Source organism: Ambystoma mexicanum, chromosome 11 (assembly GCF_040938575.1).
Source record: "Ambystoma mexicanum isolate Mex_15411 chromosome 11, UKY_AmexF1_1, whole genome shotgun sequence".
Lineage (NCBI taxonomy): Eukaryota > Metazoa > Chordata > Amphibia > Caudata > Ambystomatidae > Ambystoma > Ambystoma mexicanum.
Genome location: NC_090934.1, coordinates 413,844,939 through 413,865,180, shown reverse-complemented (window position 1 = coordinate 413,865,180; position 20,242 = coordinate 413,844,939). Strand labels below are relative to the sequence as shown.

The 20,242-nt window shown below is 45.9% G+C and overlaps 1 protein-coding gene across 1 annotated transcript in view; it reads right to left on the bottom strand.

Annotated features, from left to right (window-relative positions):
* The window catches only part of AMBRA1 (autophagy and beclin 1 regulator 1), a 1,783,669-nt gene that overhangs the window by 1,433,264 nt on the left and 330,163 nt on the right, over nucleotides 1-20,242 (bottom strand). The gene's annotated exons all lie outside the window — the stretch shown is intronic.

Below are 20,242 nucleotides of genomic sequence, written 5' to 3'. Positions count from 1 at the left end.
TGCGAACTACTTTTCAGGTCCTTTTCCAGATGTTCGCTGATGTTCATTAGTTGGTCGTCGTCCAGGAAGTCTTCTACAGTTCTTGGCAAGCATTTAGTTTGAGTCATTTGTGATCTTAAAAACGAGAGGAGGGTCCTGAGGAATGGAGGGGCTACCCTTTAAGGGATGGATCTTCTTTGCCTTCTGGAGTGTGGGCCCAGGTTCCGATGTGTCCGTTTTCCCTGTCGATGTTCCATGTTGTAGGCAGAAGATCGGGTAAACCTGATCTTTGTCGTTTGGTTCGATTGGATTTCCGTTTTAACTTGGAGATGGTTCTTTTTCGGTGTGTTCGATTCGCTGTTTGGGCGGTCTGCATGATGTTTCTTCACTAATATATATGATTTCACTTTGATCGTAGTTGACCGCGCCATTTTTAGTTGTAGTACCCGAAAATACAAATTGAGAGGGTCCTTGTAGGGCATCAGTTTGTGTGTGCCCCCAAGAGCTCTTAGGTTTGGGTTCCATTACTGACATTTTGTTCGCTTCCGAGCTTGTATAGTTAAGGTTAGAGGAGTCTTTGCTTGCTTTTATAGAGTTTTCTTTCGCGGTAATGAAGCCTTCGATGAAGATTAGCTTTGTGTGGAGCATGGCCTATCATTATGGCCGACATTATTGTCGTTAAGTCTGGGTTTTTTTTGGTAGGGGTTTCTTTCTGCGCTCCCAATAGGCCTGATTGGTTTCTGTTGGGAGCCTCACAGTCGCAGTCTTGGGTAACCCTCGGCTCCTGGTGATGGTTCGATGTTCGGAGTTCGCGTGTAAAGTGAGGGAGAGAAGATCTTCTCGCTGAACTTTGACCGCCATAGAGCAGCCATTCTGCTTCTCCGGATATTCTCGGGTGTTGGGATCTTGAGGGTTTGGGTTTCAGGAAGACTTCCGGGTGGTCCGGCGCGGATGTTGTTTGGCTTCCTCGCCTGCCTGTCTCCAGGCTTTCGGCCGCTTTCTTGGGTTCGAGGATGCAGGGCGGGACTGCCTCTACGTCTCCTAAGTCTTTAGTTGGTGAAGATTCGGAGGGTCGATTTGTGGTTGGAGGCCCCGATGGTAGGGGCGGTTCGTCCGCCCCCGTTGCTGTATTCAATTCGGCTTGTGCAGGCTCAGCTGCCAAGGTTATAGGAGAGTTGTCTTTTGTAGTGTTTAGAGCCCTGCTGGCTGTGAATATTGGGGCAGTCTTTCTGGTCTTCACTGCTGGTTGCAGGTCCGTCAGGGCCTCGAGTATTTCATCATCTGTTAGTTCCGTGAGACCTCGTGTTTTCTTTTGCCCTGTCTGGCAAACAGTTCCTTTAAGGAGTTGCCTATCATAGTTTTGGGGATGGATTCCACTGGTGCTTTTTGCTGTGTCTTCTTAGTTTGGACAAGTCTTTTTGGGTTTTTGTCCTGTTTTTTTCCCCGATTTTTTTGTGTTGGTCAGTTCGCCCTTTGAAATTTGGCCGCTGGTTTTTTTCTTTGAGGGCTTGATTTGGGATCATAGATGTATTCCCATTCTTCAGCGTTCTCAGGGGAAACAGTTATTTCTCCGGCTGTCGTTTCATTTTCTTCGGATGTTCTGCAGTTCCACTGGTCTCCTCCGGGGGAGCCAGCAGATCTGCGCTGGATTCAGACTCGCTCAGGTGCGATCCGCCCGCTGGTTCCGTGGACGGGTGGAGTAGTGAGCAGGAGGCTCCGGCGGGCTTAAGGGCGCCCGCGTGTATCAGGGCGCGAGTCTCCGTGGCCAAGACCGCTAAAGCTGCCACGCCATTTCGCCCTTGCGGGTCTTCCACTCTTGGAGTCAGGGACTGTTTGCCAGCCTGGCTCGCGGCATGGGACAGTGATCCTGCTCGTCCGCTTGGAATCCTCTGTTCCAGGCAGACGTCCACGGTAAGAACCCGTTCTTGTAGAGCGCAGCCATTTGTTGGATTTGCGGCTTTTGCCTGCCTCTCTGCCGCCGCTTCCTGACCAAGCCTGTGCTCCCGTGGAGGCAAAACCGTCGTGGTCGGTCCTCCGGCCGGCCAGTCGGGGCAGCCTGTGTCGCAGGACATGGGCTGGAAGGTCGCGGAGAGTTCCTCGTGTGCGTTGTTTGCGGCGGCGTTTTCCTTGTTTTCAGAATTAAATTTTGCTGTAGCTTCCGTCTCATTGGTCTTTCTTTTACTTGAAGCTTTTTGTATTTTTGAAGATTCAGACAGTGGGAAACGAGAGTCCGCCCCAGGTTCATCGCTCATCTTTGGGGATTTCTGGCTAGTTGTTGCCACTTTTTTGGGGTGCTGTGATCCCGTTGATGTATGATTTAGGTCGCTGCCCGTCAAGATGGTGTTTATGGGTAGCAGAGCTTGTGGTCTCAGTTTGACCAGGTGTTTGGCGGAAAACAGTAGGGTAGCGGGCGGTTGGAGTTGCCGTGAACGTCTGAGGCGCATTGTTTCTTCATCCAATGTGTCGCTTGCGATGTTGGGGCTTTGCTGGTGCCGGAGGTCAGGGGCGGTTGCCATGCCTCTGCCGGTCCTGTCAGGGACTGCAGAGACTGCAACTGACTCTGCTCGGACTCCGCGACCGCTCCGCGGTGTAGCTGGGTAATTGTATCCACCCAGGTAGTAGAGAGCAAGAACAGACTCGGAGAGCAGGAGAAAGGGTCCGACCTGCAGAGACTGCAACTGACTCTGCTCGGACTCCGCAACCGCTCCGCAGTGTAGCTGGGTATTGTATCCACCAAGGTAGTAGAGAGCAAGAACAGACTCGGAGAGCAGGAGAAAGGGTCCGACCTGCAGAGACTGCAACTATAACAGATATACAAAATAAAATTACTGAATTGGTAACATTTACATCCAAAATCACAGAGAGATTGGACCAAGAAGTCGAAGCATCGGCCACCTGGCAAAGAAGGCTTTGGGACTTGTCATGTAATGACCAAGGTGAAAAAAAAAATCAAATAATGGGAGACATGATGGACACAATAAAATGGATGAGAGAAACACTAGAAGGAAAAGATCGAGATGAGGGAAACTCACAAAGGACGATAACAAATAATCAGCAAATTGGAATTAGATATGAAACAATCATATCAGACACCCAAAACGAACTTTACTCTGAAGCAATGAAAAAGAGAGGAGAGCAAGTCAAAACGGAAATAACAGAACAAGAATTGGAGGCAATACAAAAAAACAGACAAGAAGATAAAAAAGGAAAAAAAGTACAACCAGGTGATGATCCATCACAAAACACAACCCATAGGGTAAAGAAATCAACAAAGAAGGGGGAAATCACAAATGGCAAGGAGCAACAGAAAAAGTTACAATCCCAACAGACACACAAAATATTGCATGAAACAGGACACAAGGAAAATAGCTGGAAATAAATGTGAAACAGACAAGGAAGTAAAAATTGAAGGCAGATGAAATATACACCGTATTTCACGTGTAAACAGACCCGTTCTTTTCGACGAAAAAAGATAAACTACAACGAGGCCCAACAAAATTACCTTAAGAAAAGAAAGTAGAAAAAGAAAAAAAAAGAAAATAATTTTAAAAAACATATCAAAGAAAAAAGGAAATAGCTCAAGAGCTTTTCTACAAAACATTCATACGGTGATAGTAAAAGAAAAAGGAGAGATTACAAAAGAAAAACATCCAGTCTGTCAACAATCACAGCAAAATAGACAAAAAAGGCAAACACCTGAGAAGTGTCATGGTCACTGGGCAAGGACCACCAGTTCCATCATATAAAGGGTCCAGGTGGACCAAGTCCTGGCGCCTTTGGCGCCAGGCTCATGAGAAAGTGTGCTCTGCACACTTTATTCCTGGTGCACATGTTATTTCCTCCACTACAGGGTCCACACGTGCATCCAGGACGGGCGTGGCCATAGGAAAACATTGGGCTGCACGTGCAGCATCCTTTGGGAGTGGCAAGGTGGGGCCACAAGGCGGAGCCAAGGGGGCGTGGCTGAGACCAGGCTATTTAAGCCTGCCCCGCCCACGTGCAAGCGCTTTGCGTTAGTCTGCTTATAGCAGCGTAACGCTCACCGCTGCCGCCGCCAGAAGCGCTCTTACCTGATTCAGCGATACCATTGCTTGAAGCGCGGATTACCTGACTCCAGCAACATCTTCAGCACGCATCTTACCGATTGCAGCAATACCATCGCCTGAAGCGCATGTTACTTGACTCTCCCAATCCCATCGCCTGCAGCGCATCTCACCTGATTCCAGCAGTCCCCACATTCGGAGAGCATCCTCACCTGTTTCGGGCATCCAAGCTACGTGGGAGCTCATCTCGTCCAGCATCCTCGCGGATCCATCCATCCAGCAACCGCTGGCAGGTCTTCGGATAGCCGCTTCTCGTCAGATGTCGCCAGGCCATCCCTGCAGGAGAAAAAGACAAACAAGGTTAGAAATAACAAAGACATTACGCTAAGGTCGCGCCCAACACATTCCTCGCGCTTGACCTTAGAACCAAACTTACCTTCTACTTGGGACATCGTAAACTCCTCAGGCCCCATTTGGACTCGCTTCCAACACTGCGACTCCACTGGGCCTTCACCACCTATTGGGAACAAGGAAAGCCATTACAAGGGATATGGACAATAATCACGGAAAAAAACATTACAAAAGGATATGGACAATAATCATTGTTGATAAACACTTACCTTCGAAATGGATCAGCCACAGCCGGTCTGGGCTGCCACGCACATGGACCAGTGAAGAAACTAGGTCCATTAAAGGCGCCCCTGCAGTTGAGAAGCAGGACGGAGAGCTCATCCTCATAAATAAACAGGTGAAACTATATGGGCAAACGCATGCTCACCTCATTCTCTGAGGAAGGGTTTGAGGGAAATCACAGTCCAACCACAGCATTCTCACTGCCTCTCGAAGTCTTGCAGGGGCAGTGTCAGCAGCCAGCGCAGACCACACTAGCGGAGCAGAGGAAGAAGCTTGCTACAGGGGAACCAATTCCAGGGAGGGCTGTAATCGTGCCCCAACGTCCCCACAGAGACAGATGAGCGTAACAGAAATCCGTTCATCAAGACTGGAATCTCAAATGTAAAAGATATAGACGAAAGAACAAACAAAAAAAACGGCATTGAAAATTGTATCAAAGTTAAATTGGAAAGCATCTGGAAAGAAAAAGACATGTTAATCTAAATAGGAATAATGTGGTGCACCTACTAAAGAAAAATCCTGCTCTCAAAAAAATACATCGATGAAAAAAAAGAGTAGCCCAAGTGATACTACACGTGCACTCCCCAAGGGTGAAAACATTATTAGTGACGAACAATGACGAACTTGAAAAAGCGGGAACGTAATCAGTCGAAAGGAGAAAACACTTACGGAAGATCAAATGAGGCAAAATCCAATAAAGATCACTGTAGCTAACCAGATGCAGGAGAATAAGGAATTCGGAAATAAAGGAAAATCAGATGAGGAAAGACCAGCTTGGTCATAGTTAGCCAAAATGTTAACAAACCCATAAATAGAATAACAAGAGGAGGATGGAAATGACCATCTGATATCGTGGAACACAAGAGGTCATACTCGCTTATTTAAAAAACCTAAGCCATTGTTAAAGAATGCAACTATAGTATGTCTGCAAGAGACATGGTTGCAAGAAACACTGACAAGTGATACCCACAAAGTTGTCATTAACCCTGCATTAAAAGGAGGAAAACGGAGACTATACACTGGGCAAGTGATCATGGTAAAACATGCAAAAAAGTGGAAATCTTAGAACATGGGAATTGTAACCCCTTTGTTCAATGGGCACTAGTAAAATTGACCATCAAGACCCTAATGGTAAACATTTACTGGAACCCTCTGAAAATAACGACTACCATGATAATAAATACAATAATGGAATTGATGAGACAACGAAAGGAAAGACCAATAACCATAATCTGTGGAGACTTGAATATTAAATGCCTGGATAAACAAGGCAAGTCATGTCTAGACAAATTAAGAAATGGCAAAGGTAATAACTCTAAATGGATCTAAATGGCTGAAGCTCATAATTTATTTATGCTAAATGGGCAGATAACAGGAGATACTCCCGGGAAATAAACCTAGCAAAATGGTAATCCAAAATCTATAACCAACTATATATGGATCTCAAAAGAACACCTAGACCAGGTAAAAAGCCTTGAAATTATTACACAAAAAGATAGCGATCACATAATCGTGAGACTGACATGGATATACCAAAAAGAACAGGCAAAAGGACAAAATGTCGGTCTCGAAATAAAGCACGGATGCAACCGAGTGAGACTAAAAAAAACAGATATTCTAAAGATGACGGAAAAATTCCAAGATGTGAAAAGAGAAGCTGGTGAGGATTTCATATGAATGGTTATTGACAACTTATTAAACAATGAAAATAGGAATTAAATTACCGTTATTAAAACCGAAACATCAATACAGTGAACTACTGGTGCTAAGAAGGAATACATTTAAAGAGGAAAATATAGAAATAAAGAAAATAATAATCAACTTATCGGAAAAAGTGGACCAAATAAAACTCAAAAAACAACACTATAAAAACTGGGTGATAGGATTAAAAAAACAACAACAAGAACAGGGGGAACTAATGATAAAGGCAATAGGACAACAAACAAGAGATCTATGGACACTGCTGAACTACCAGGCACTAAATCAACAAAGTAGGCTAAACAACATGGTAACAGAAATAGAGTGGATAAACCACTACTCTAGAGTTTTTGGAAGCAATGATGCTCATCAATGAAGTGAGGAGGAAACATGCAGTGAACAATGGGCCCTGGAAATCGATGAAAATGACATAGAAATAGCAATAACAAGACTCAAAAACTCTGAAGCAGCAGGACCTGAATGGTTAACAAACATGGAACTCAAAAAATACCCAAAGAGATGGGCAAAGTTCATCCTACTACTCTTCAAACAAATATGACATTTTAAGAAAATTCCCACTTCCTGGACCACAAGTACAATAGTTCCAATCTCCAAAAATGGTCCACGAGAAAATCCATCAAACTACAGACCAATAACGCTACTTGACGTTATTGGAAACATCTATTCGTCTTTCCGACAGAAAAGATTATCCGACTGGGCGGAAACATAAAAAATAATAAACCCAAGACCAACCGGATTTACTAAAGGAACAGGCACAGAACTCAACTTATTCATTCTATCAATAATGAAACTGAACTCAATGAGAAAAACTTCACTTAGCCTTTATAGAACTAAGGCAAGCGTTCGACAGTCAATCGGCAGAAACTGTGGCAGAAATTAAAAAACTGGAATTTTCCGGAAGCAATACTACAACCAATGAAGGCTTTGCAAAGGAATACAACACCACAAATAAGACTCAACAGTAAAGGGACACTTTCAAAAGAAAAAATCAAAAAGAGGAGTCAAGCAGCGCTGCCCTCTAGCAGCAACCCTCTAAGTTATACATCGCCGATCTTCCTGAATCACTGAAAGGCATAAATCACCACCTGCCCAAATTAAACAACATAGAAGTAACAACAGTATGCTATGCAGATGACTTGGTACTGTTAAACCGACAGACATAGGCCCACAGCACCTAGTAGAGGGACTCCAAACTTATATGGAGAAAAATGACCTGATAACCACACACCAAATACCAACAAAAATCAAAGATCCTAACAATCGGGGGTGGGAGGGAAAGGGTCTCATCAAAAGCATTTACATGGAGGTTCGGGCCATAGAAGCTCGAAACGGTGAAAGAAATTCGGTACTTGGGGATACTATTCAATCAATCGCCTAAGAAAGCTGGAAAAAAGATTGCATGACAAAGACAAAAATGTTATGTGCCCAGGGAAAAATAACGGACTATACGGCAAATTCTCAATGATACCGATAAATCTATTCTACGTGCAGAAAGTAATAACCATACTAACATATGGAGGGGAAGCCGGACATATCATGGAGATATGGGACAAATTAGAAAGTACATTCTGGAAGCCACTACTAAATCTGCCAAGATGCCTTCCGATCTCCACAATAAGAGCTGAAATAGGTCTGCAATCTCTCTACTCAGTTATATTCTGGAAATCAATTACTCTACTACGAAAACTGATCATGAACGACCCAGTGAATGGATACAAAATCCTTGTCCCCAAAGGAACAGGTAAAAGCAGCATGTTTTTAAACTTATGGAAAGACAAATGGTGTAAGTACCTCCAACAGAACGATTCAAATACAACAGAATTAATCGAGAACCTGGAAAGAGTGAAAAAAAAAAAAAGATTGCGATTGGTTAAATACAAGAGAAACAAAACTATTATATTATTCACTAAATTATACAGAAAACACACAGAAACATTTACAGATATGAATGGATATATTCCTGACAAACTGCTTCCTGCAAACGAGGGGGGGCCGTGGTACAAATGATGGGGACTGTAGATTCTGCAACACAAAAAAAACTGGAAATGGTGAAGCACCTACTACTGGAATGTAAAGCCGTATCTACAGACAGAAACATGGTGCTGAGCAAATACCTGAGGCTATACACAACCAGAACAGAAGAGTGGTGGAGCGAATTCCTACACAGAAAGAATATAAGACTAACATGTGCGGGAATAAACCTACTCGAAAAAATGATGTTGGAACTGAATTAAGAGTAGAAAAAGATGGTCTGGAACACAAAGAATTAATAAAATTGGACTCTAGATGAATTTTAAGAAATGGAAGAACATGTAACAAAATATGATTTTTTTTAAATTGTATTAAACTAACTCACTATAATAAAAAAAAAGGGGGGCGGATTGGTTTGCTTGTCCAGCATCCAATGGCAAAAACAAAGCCATTTTCCCTCATATTGGGAGGGAGTGGAACGTTTTCTGGATGGTAGCATCACCCTGAGGTTTTCCTGTGATCAACCCAAGTGGCCATAGGTCAATGAAGTAGGTGTTGGAGCACCAAGGAAAGCGACTGAGGGCAGGGATGAACTAACAAGCCCTCTGTCTGGTGAAGAAGGCTCAGAAGGAAGGGGATAGGAGAGATAGTCCACTTGCCATAAGTACTAGGGTCTAAGAAACAATGCCTCTGGTCAATGGGGAGCTATCAGGAGGAGTTCGGTCTGGCTCGAGGCTCAGAATTTCTGCAAGACCCTCAATCAGAGTATCAGGGGAAGTCATATGCAAACATATTGTTCTACAGTTTCGGCAATGTGTCCCTCCCCCCCCAACACACTTCTCCCTCTTCCCTTCCACAAGCCTTTATGGAGGCACTTGCTACTTCATTCCCATAGCAAATAAATCCACTGGGGGCAGCCGTTGGAAGTGAACGTCTCCTAGAAACCTTGTTTCCTCAGTTCCCATTCGTGATTGGCAGCTGATTTCCAGCCAATCTCGTCTGCCTGGACATTTTCTGTTCCTGCCATCTTGGCTTCTGTAAGAAGACTTTGCGCCCGAGTTCCCATTCCCACAAATATACTGCCGGGGCTCTCAGCGTCACCCATTGTGTGCCCCCTTTTTGTTGATGTAAAACATTGTTACCACATTGGCTTTCAGAATCAACACCCTGGAGCCGCCATCACTGGCAGAAAAGCTAGCAGGGCTAGGAATACTGCTTTTAACTGTAGTAAGTTTATTTGCTCTTGGGTGGCATCCTTGTTCCACATGTTGAGGATCTATAGGCTGCAAAGAGTTGCTCCCCAGCAGCTCAGGGACGAGTCTATTGTTATGTTGAACTGATGTGGTGGGTCCTGAAAAGCGGTTCCCATCCACAGGTTACTGTCTGATCACCACAGCAGATCTTGCTGCAGCCATGATGGAATGGGGACCACCTCGGTTAGCGGGTCTGACAATTGGAAACCGGTTGCTGAAAGGTGTAGCCGAGTTCGCTTCATCCGCAGGCAGGCCGTAGGTACCGGCAAAACACATCCATTCATCAGTCCCAACAGACGTAGGAACCACCAAGCTGTGGTCTGAGCATGAGAATGAGACTGTCTCCAGTATGTAGTTTATACATTTTTCTAGAGGGAAGAATTTTCCCAGCTCTGAAAACCATACGAAGCCTATGAAATCTAGCTTCTGAGTCAGTATCAGCATGGATTTCTTTACATTTACTGATGTCCTCAGTGCATACATCAGGTCTAGGAGGTATTGCAGATGTTCTGATGCTTGTGCTGGGGGCTGGGCTCTAATCAGTCAGCCGGCCAATTAAGGATACAAATGAACAGCTTTCTGGTGTAGGAGTTCAGCCAACACTGCCATCAGCTTGGAGAACACCCTTGGAGCAAAGATGAGGACTGAGAAGAACCTCGGCCTACTAGTCAGTCACCTGGCTAAAGTGATGATCGTATGAGAGCGGGCGTAAAAAAATCGAACTTTTGTTCAGTAAGAAAAGATTGAAGGGATAAAGCTCTAGCATTGTCTGCAAGGCAGCCTCGTTTTTCTAGAAAACACTAAAGAACTTGGAATAAAACCGCAACCCTGCTCAGATGGAGGTACCTTTTCTATTGCTTCTATAAGCAGCAGTTTTGGTAGCTCCTATGAAAGAGTCTGAGCCTCTTTGAAGGAGGGAGGGATGGAGATGGGAAATGAGGAAGAGGAATGTGATAGCCCCTTTGGACGACCAACAGGGACCAGTTGTTGCAGGTTATTGCCCTTCACTGGGTACGATGATGCACTCCACCTACTGGCGTGCTATGAATCTGCTTCTTTCGAGGAGCGGTCAGATCTGTGCTGCCTACTCCAGCAGTCGTGGAAGCCCTGACATTTTATGAACTCTTGGTAGTGAAGGACCGTCTCTGAATGCACGAAGATCCAGGCTAAGAGCTGGGAAAGATGTTGCCGTCTGCGCACTGTTCTTGTTATTTAGGTCGATGTCCATATCCGGGCTGAAGAGCTCCACCCCTTTTCTGGACGTCCTATTGAAACTTGGTAGCTTTGAGCAACACTTGACACATAATAGACGCACCTACGGACAGGCCCCTCGCAGCTGTGTCAAGGTGGTGATAAGGAGCCTCCATTAGGTCTTGAGACATTTGGAGGACTTCAGTCAAACGTGAGCAGAATCCAGCCTGAAACTCAAGGGGTAGGAGCAAATTTTAGTCACCCAGATCTTACACAGAAGTTAGGATCTGCTGCTGCCATTACTGATTCAACTTTGGCCTGCCTAAAGCTCAGGGGAGAGTTCTGGTAGACTTTTTTTCCCTGCATTGTCCAGAAGACAGTCTTGCTGCCCTAGAAGATTCTGCGAAGAAGATGTAGTGATTTGCTTGGCTTTAACCAAAGAGTGTAATAGCCGCCAGTATCATGAAGTGAGATGGAGGATGGCACATCATGCAAAGCTCCTCATCTGGACGAGACCTGTACCTCATATCCTCTTTGTTACTGGCTGGACCAAAATTGTTTTTTGCAAAATGTGTAAGGCCTCTCCCACCACATCTAGCTGAAGGTGCATACCCGACTGATACTGTGCCCTTCCTCAAAATGACTGAAGAAAGAGCCCCTTTGGTCTGTCGGTGGAGCATACTGTACTGGAATCCCCATGCACTCCATCAGGCCTTGTACCCTTGTCATGGAAAGCAGTGATTGACATGGATACCTCCTCACTGTCACCTGATGCTTCATCCTGGTTGACCGCTGTATCATCTGGAGGACAAGGCGGGAGAGTAGGTAGTGGAGGTGGCAGATCCTTCATTAGCATAGGAGGAGCAGGAACCATGTGTTGAATGCCCATGTTCCACAATGGAGGAGACAGCGGTGGAAGCTCTGCTGTCACTCCAAGGAGCTGCGGGTTGAATACTGGCTTTCACTGGTTGCAGAGAGGGGAAATAGCACTTCTTTCATGTGGCACTTAAAATACTGCCTCATTGGTCCCAAGTGCACCAGCTCTTAGAACTTGTTGAAGAACCGGTCTTCACTGGAGGGACCTTGAGTGGAAGATCCTGGTGAGGAACTCTGGCCCCAATTGCTGAAAGGCACAGAGATGGGAGAGGCAGAATACCCTCTCACACTGGGTGACCATTCTACTAGTGAAGAAAAGGATGGGAGCCCTGCAGCATCAAGAGGCAGCAGAGGAATAAATCGATGTGCTTCGGTGGGTGCTCTAATATAGCTGGAGATGCATCACCTAGAATAGTCAGAATCCAATCCGGAGACTGACTGATGCAGTGAGCAGCAGGGCCCAATGCTGCTGCAGACCATTTCAGGCCCTCACATGTTTACCCAGTGAGCTGAGTCGATGAGGGCTTGAATCGATTAAGGTGCGAGACAAAACTACCTCGGGACAGGGGTCCCTGGTACAAACCTGGTCAGAAACTGAAGGGGACCTTGAGGGGAACCGCAGTAACATGGCGGCTAACTGCAAGAGGCCCACATGGGGCCCTCCCGACTCGGGATCCCCCCAGAAGGGTATCGCCTGGGTAAGGTGCCAAATTAAATGGAGCTGGACTCACCCTCTTAGACTTGACGTTGGTCTTGAGGTTATCCAAAGCCTTTGTCTGAAAGATTTCCTCCTACCGAGTCAGTCAACTCCTGAGTGATTTAAAGGAAAGAGCGTTGCAGGGAACACATTGTGCTGTGAAACAGGCATGGTATCGAGAGAGACAGACTCAAAAATGGTGGTTTCAAAACGTTAATTTACTAAGGTTTCTGGGTTGGTGTAATACCGAACTGGTCCCAAAGCAAAAGGGATGGTTCCCTTAACTGATGTTTCTAAGGGCCGTTGAAGTCCAAAGTAAAAATCAGTCTGTCTGAACCTATGCTTACCCTCACTCGTTGACAAAATGTGTTAGGAAGTCTCTTAAAATAAAAATATAGTGGTTACACAGAAAATAGGAAACCAGGGTTGGTTTCAGGTGGTCTTCTCACCAGGTGTAGGTTGGTCAGTTTCACAAAAAGGAGCTGAATCAAAACAAGGCTGGTCAAGAGAACTTCGCCATAGTTCAAGCAGTAGTCTCAAACACTTTCAATGTCTAAAGTTCCTTGGGGTGTCCTTCCCCAAGCTTTAACTCTTTTAGCATCAAAACCCAATAAGTACTCCACTTTGTTAGGCCTCTCAGGGATCCCTTCCCCTAAGCTTAGGCCCCTTTTTGATTTAGACACAAGTTCAGCTTGTCCGGATGTACCTCTCCTTTTATAGATTCAAAATAAAGGGGTGTACCTGCACTAAATCCCTGGTCCTTCAGGTAAGATATATGAAGTTCAAAACAGGAGGGTGGACCAGTGGAAAGGGATGACACTGGTTATTCAAAAATATAGCATCATTGTATGTATTGCTTTTAAAATCAAATTCAGTTCATCACCATATATTTCATATATTCAACTTCCATACTTTCTCATTCATACATTCAACTTTTTTAAAAACCAATTTGCCAATTTGGACATAATGTATTGGTCTACTAATACAAACGTTTCCAAATAGTGATTATCACAAATGTTTACGACCCAGTCCTTATTTTCAGGTGTCGTGTTTTATCTGATTTGTTAGTTAACCAGAATGTTCACATAATCGTCAACACGTGTTTCGGTCCACATACAACAGGACTGACTGTCTTTGATTTTCCAAGACCTTCTTCAAGATGTAGGGCAAAAACTAATAGATCTGCCCTTGTATTTGGAATGGTATAAGCCATACGGTACGCGGGGCAGTTATCACAAGGGATTTTTCCTCCATTTTTATGACCATTGATGGTGGATTCGTGTGACTGGGTTGAAAGAACACTATAACCAGATTCACAGAGTCTGAAAAAGTACTTTAGTGTCTGGAGCCGGAGGTAATTTGGTAACATCTAGGAACATTGGAAGGCAATCCGTGTGGCTAAGAACAAGTAAAAACTGGTCTCAACTAAGTCAGAGATACCATGGAGGATTCATTTCAATTATCTACTCGCCACCCCCTGAAAGTGGCTTATAGCATTCCAAATACAACGGCAGATCTATTAGTTCCTGAAGAAGGTCTTGGAAAAATCAAAGACAGTCAGTTCTGTTGTATGTGGACAGAAACAAGTGTCGATTATGTGAACATTCTGGTTAACTAACAAATCAGATAAACACGACACCTGAAAATAAGGACTGGGTCATAAACATTTGTGATAATCACTATTTGGAAACGTTTGTATTAGTAGACCAATATATTATGTATAAATTGTCAAATTGGTTTTTAAAAAGAGTTGAATGTAGGAATGAGTAAGTATGGGATTGAGTATGTAAGGTGAATATATGAAATATATGGTGATGAACTGAATTTATGATTTTAAAAGCAATACATACAATGATGTATTATATGTTTATTGATTAAAATGTGTTATATTTTTGAATAACCTGTGTCATCCCTTTCCTTTTATATACAGTTCTTTCACACACATTCACTTCACTTCTGGGGTAAAATCAGAGACTTTAGAAACCGCCAGGTTCTCTGCTCCCTGGTGTGACGACTCCAACACCTCTCTTTATTCCTTGCTCTTTCTTTAACCTTTCACCTTCAGGTGCTTCCTACACCCCTTCTTGTGCTCCTTTATTTCCTTAGCTTCTCTCTTGTGTACACTTGTACCTTCCCTGCTTTCCCGTGCACACTTGCACCTTCCTTGCTTTCCCGTGCACACTTGCACCTTCCTTGCTTTCCCGTGCACACTTGCACCTTCCTTGCTTTCCTGTGCACACTTGCACTTTTCTTAATGGCTTTACCTTCCGTTTGCGCTGCTAGCGTCTTTTCCTTTTTGTTGCTTTCCTTATCAATATCTTGCGCTTTGTCGTTTTCATATTTCCATTCCCTTTTCCGCACCTTGCCGCTCTACAATATTTCTCTCGCTTCTGCCACTTTCCGCTCTGTGCTGCTTTAACAACTGTCGTTCTCCCTATCCGCTCCCGTCAATCGTACGCTCCAGAGTTTCTCGCTCACCAACATGAAACTCATCGGGCAGCGTTACGTTGATGAGCAGTCCCGGGTTAAAGTCAGGATCTCGCCACTTGCCCCTCAGGCTTCCTTGGGACAGAAAGAAGTCCCAAGGGAACAAGCACTTTTTTTCCGACTGCCAACAGCAGGATGCAGGGTGCCTTGCAACAGCTCCTTGGGGACACAGCTCCCTAGCCACGCTGCAGCCCATTTCAAACACCGGACCAGCGTCCCTGCACACCGTCCCCTCCTCTAGGCTTTATGTCCTGCTGCTGTCTGCTCCTTGTAGTCTCTGGTCCAGACAACATCCCCCAGCTCACTTGATCTTTGGAAAAAAAGACCACACCTTTTATAGTTGTGAAAATAGACAAGTGTAGTCGGGTGTGAGCGATTAGTAAATACCTGACTTTGTCTGACTGTCAGTGGGACAGTGAGTCCCTTCTATAGCCAGTTTCCCTTACATTCCCCATGTAGTTCCTATGGGAAATCTTCATTGATCTTAGTTGCATCCTTCTCGTCTCAGTATTTGTTGGAAACGGGGAGGCGGGGATGGGGTGAGATTGAAAATGCCTTGTGAAAGCTGAAGGAGGGATGTGAAGTGTAAATGGGATTGGATATTCGATTGAGTTTGTTACTTTTTTAGGGAGTTGACATTAAGTATAGGAAAATCTTCTAATCTGGTCTTCCTTATGTCTGCGGGTTGATTATCAAAACAAAGGTATTGATGGTATTCTTTTTAACTTGGACAGGTAGAGGCTGAATGGATATCCACACAAGATCTTTGTTCTCGTTTCATTTGGGTCTTCTTCTTTACCCTCGTAGGCAACGGACTCCTTTCTTTCTCCTTCTTGGGTCACGAATGATAGGATTGGAATCAAAGGCCATGACACCTGGATACGAGTTGTGGGAATCAACATATCCCAGGAAAGCGTCCGGAACTTCCTCTAGTGTCCCATCAGGATACTGCATCTCTCCTGGGGTATTCCCACTAAGACAACCCCAGACTCCCTTACCCAGATGAGCCTCCCTTGCTCGTTCACCCCCAGGGTTGGGATCCAAAAGCGATTGCCCTCTACTGGCAACCTGAATAGAGGACTAAAGGGGCCTTGATGGGAGAACACCTGTAGGTTTCCAGCAGTGCCCCGTGATAAAGCGGCCCCAGATACTTGTTTTAATGTGTGTGGGATCCGCTGCTGAGAACAATTGGTGAGACTAGGTGCACATGGAAAACCCTGCTTTACCCAGCATAAAACAAAAGTAAGCAGGGGAAGAAGAAAACATTTTTAAAAAGATTGAAGTTACTGAGGGGAAGCGGTTAAAGGAAAAAAAATAAGAGGGCTGAACCAGGCATCAGAACGACCCGGATCAGATAAAGGCAGAGGAAGAAGTGCAAGATGCAGAGCTAGGGAGGTGGATGCGCAAAGCGCACATGGCCCACCCTGCACCTTCTAAATTCTGAAAGGGGAAGCAAGGTTTGGCTTGCTATGGTTCCGATCCCATCCGCACAGGAACTCCCACAAGCATGGAGTAAAGGTGATAGGACATACTAGAGTACTAGATTACTTTTAAGTTGTGCCTACGCACCAAATGCATACAGGCTTTGCATGCCAATCACCTACAGACCTTACCTCACTGTGCTGTCCCTATAATAACTGCATAGCTCCTAGTATTTAGTCTACACTCAATGCATAACTGGTTGGACTCCCCCTATTTGCCTGAACAACCAGCCCCAAGCAAAAATCAATATACCATATATATATATATTATGTCGTAATCAGTCCAGTCTCACTGAAAACCAGGCACCACCACACAGATCATCAAAAAACCACAGCAGCATAGACTGCTACACCAAAGGAATCCTTTCCATAACCTGACGCCTTATAAATCATCTCATATCTATAGTCTACAAGCCAATTGGCCTAAAATATTCCTGGAAAGGTTCCATAATGTCCCAACTAACCATCATTACAGAGGGTTAAGGAAATCCTTGAACAAATCAACCACAAACCCGGGTCAGAAGAAAATCAAAAGGTTAAATCAAAAGGAAAATCAAAAGGTTAAATCAAAAGATCACCCCATCCGGGAGGACTCGCAAGCTCATGACCAGGCTGACCGCTTGCACCTCAGCTCCACAAGGCGTCTGTGAGAGAGAGAGGCCAGCACCGCACCCACCGCTTGTGCCGTGAAGTTCTGCAGCAGGGCACAAGCCGAAACATGCCGTCCACAAGCTGGGCAAGCTGTGACAGAGTGGTCTGGTGCCATGAGGATGCAAAGGGGCACCAGTGGGGCTAGTGATCGGTAGGGGTGCCGAGAGCAGCTGGGCCATTGGTGTGGGCCGTGCCTCAGTGCAGCAGGTTCCCGCTTGGAGACGGCGGAAGTGTAGTGTGGGCTTCCCACCCCCACGCTGTGCTTTAAATACAGAAGACTGCCTGGGGGACCACCCATTTGGGTCTCCAGCGGCGAGCCTGACCTCTTTAGTGTTTGGCCTCTGCAGATGCTGATGCGGCATGAGCAGAGGCGGTTCCCTCGAAGAGGAGCAGACAGGGCCATTTGATGAGAGCAGAGGGAGGCTCTTTGGAATACCGGCGGCCAGGTGCCCTACTCCCACCGGGTAGAGTGTGCAATCTGTAATATCACATCCTGCCCGGTCGACTGCAGGAGCTGCTCCCCCCCAACCCCCTGTCAATGACTATTTGTATGCCAGAGGACACCACTGGTGACAGGGAAGGCCTTTGCTCCAGTTGATTTTTATTCCAGAACGATGCCCACACCTGTGTTATGGGGCGAGTGTGCTTTTTGCCTCCATTGCTGGTGAGGACCCTGGAAAGCGGCGTTGAAACGCCTACTCTGATTTCTAGGAATTGCGCAGTGCTGGACTGGAGACTGCACCGGGGCGCACAGAAGGAACAGTTGTGGTGCTATAAAAGCCCCCTCGGCTGTGGTGATGCATGGCGAAAGGGCAATATGCGGCAAACCCAAAAGGATGGCCAGAGTGGCGGCAGAGAGAAGATGCTGTCACTCCGGAACACCTTGGACAGGACAGGCCAGGCCACGCAGGCCAGGATGGGGCCCGATTGAAAACTGCTGAAGGCGATCCAGCATCAGAACTCAGTTTAGTGCTGCCCGAAATGTGATCCGGATTTGCGTCCATTAACACCAAACTTGACAGATTGGCGTACAAGTTTGATTGCATGCAGAAGCGCATCAAGAAAGAGTGTGGCCGGATATCTGAGGCGGAACACTGAGTGGGTCCTGGAGGACACTAGCGGGGGAAGTGAAACAGGCAATCCGCTCATTGGAGAGGGAAGTTATAGCAATCAAGGAGAAGAATGAAGATTTGGAGGCGAGATCCCGCAGGAATAACATCCAGGTGGTGGGTATTACAGAATCAGTCCTGCAACAGAACATGGAGGTCTTAATGGAAAAGTTCACCCGGGGGGTGTAGCAGGCACCCAAATTATCAACAGAATTTTTGGTTGAAAGGGCGCATTGGGTGTCACAATTGGTCCCTAGGCAGGGCCAGAGCCCACGCCCCATAAAAGCATGCCTGTTTAACTACAGGGACCGTGACAGGATTCATTGCATAGCCTGTGAACTTGGAGACTTGCAATATAATACCCGGGGGTCATTTCATCCAGACTTCACTCCATCAGTCTAGAAGGTTCGCCTCTCTTTCTTGGCGGTGAAGCGTGCCCTACGCGAGCATGGATTGCAGTACGCACTGCTATACCCAATGCGGGTGCTTCATGGATGCAAGTCTCATTTTTTCACTGACCCCGGGGTGGTGCAGGACTTCCTAGAGGCGCTGCCGAAAGTGGTAGGGGATACCCTAGACAAGGCTACGTGGGACTGTGGTAACACTTTTGGGAATGTGCACTGCGAGTGGTGGGAGTGGACGGCCCTGGCGAACCAAGACTGCTGTGTGCCTCGATGGATTAACATTAATATGCGAGGGCACCTTTGGTGGGTTTTAGATTTGCTAGCCCATGTAACAAATTGGTCTAGTGAGTGTGTGTTGTTAAAAGAGCCCCTGGAGGCAGATGATGCGAGCAGGGCCGTTGGGTAGCGGATTCTGGCGCACCCGGTTTATTGCCAATGCCGGCTTATATGTTCGGGTCTTGGTTAGGGAGGGGAGTGGAATATTTGAGGGCTGGCAGTGTGGGTGGGGAAGGGTACTTTGGGTGGACTGTTGGGGTTTGGGAAGGTCGGGGAGGAGCAGGAAGAGGAGAATGTTGGGGGTTGTATTTAAAAAATGATTTATGTCTCTTGCGCGTAAGCCTGTATCGTGGTGCGGTGCAGGAGCATAATGTTAGAACCAAGGAGGAGTTTGGAACAAATTGGTATCTATGGCTAGTTGTAGGATAGCGAGTTGGAATGTGAAAGGGCTAAATAATCTGTGTAAAGTTTGGTGGGGGCGAATGAGGGGTTTACCAGATCCAGGGGGGGCCTGTACATTTTACACTTCCTATTCTACATATTCTACATACTCCGCCAGTGTCATGATATTAATACACAAGTCGCTTCGATTTCATACCATGGAAACTGTAGTTGACCCAATGGGGAGGTTTATGATTGTGTCAGGTAGCTGGGGGCAAATGCCGTTGACGTTTGTCAACATTTCTGGCCTCAATGTGGATGACCCCTCCTTTTTTGTGTCACTCGTATCTAGGCGTCATAAATACCTGCATTCTAATATGGTGTGGGCTGGGGATCTCAATGTCATCTTAGACCCAGCGAGAGATAGATCTCCTGGTGGAGCTCGTCCTCTTTCTCAGGCTACGGAAATGGTGTGGAGGTGCATGACTGAATTGGAGTTGATGTATGTATGGCGGGTACTTCACACTGAGGGTAGAAAGTATTTGTTCCACTCGTCGGTGCATAATACTTCAAGCCTGGACTATATTTTAGCATACCCGCCACTGGTAAGCATGACGATCGAATGCGCCCTTCTTCCCAGAACACCGTCAGACCACTAGCCTGTTCTTTGGTCCCTAGATGCGGGCTCTGAAGGCCTTCTGGAGGTTTAAGGCCACAGCCCTGTGACAGTGTTCCGGAATGAAGTGCTTACCCTTGTCAAGTTGTATTTCCAAGAAAACTTAGATTTGGTATCCTCGATGGGATCCACGTGGGAAGCATTTAAGGTAGTCCTGCAGGGGAGGGTGCAGGGGGGCAGTGTCCATGGAGGTTGGAGTTCTGAAGACGATGACCGAAGTAGAATTGTAAATTAAGGGCCATGAGAGTAAAGTCGGGCAGGAAGGGAATGCAGACTCCAGGGCCGGGTTGTGTGATGCATTAGACCCCTTCAATAATCTGGTTGATCAGAAGGTTAAATACCTAGCATGCCCAGCGATGGCACGTCGGTATGGAGAGGAGGGCATGCCAGGCTGTCTTTTAGCAGCAATGTTTCA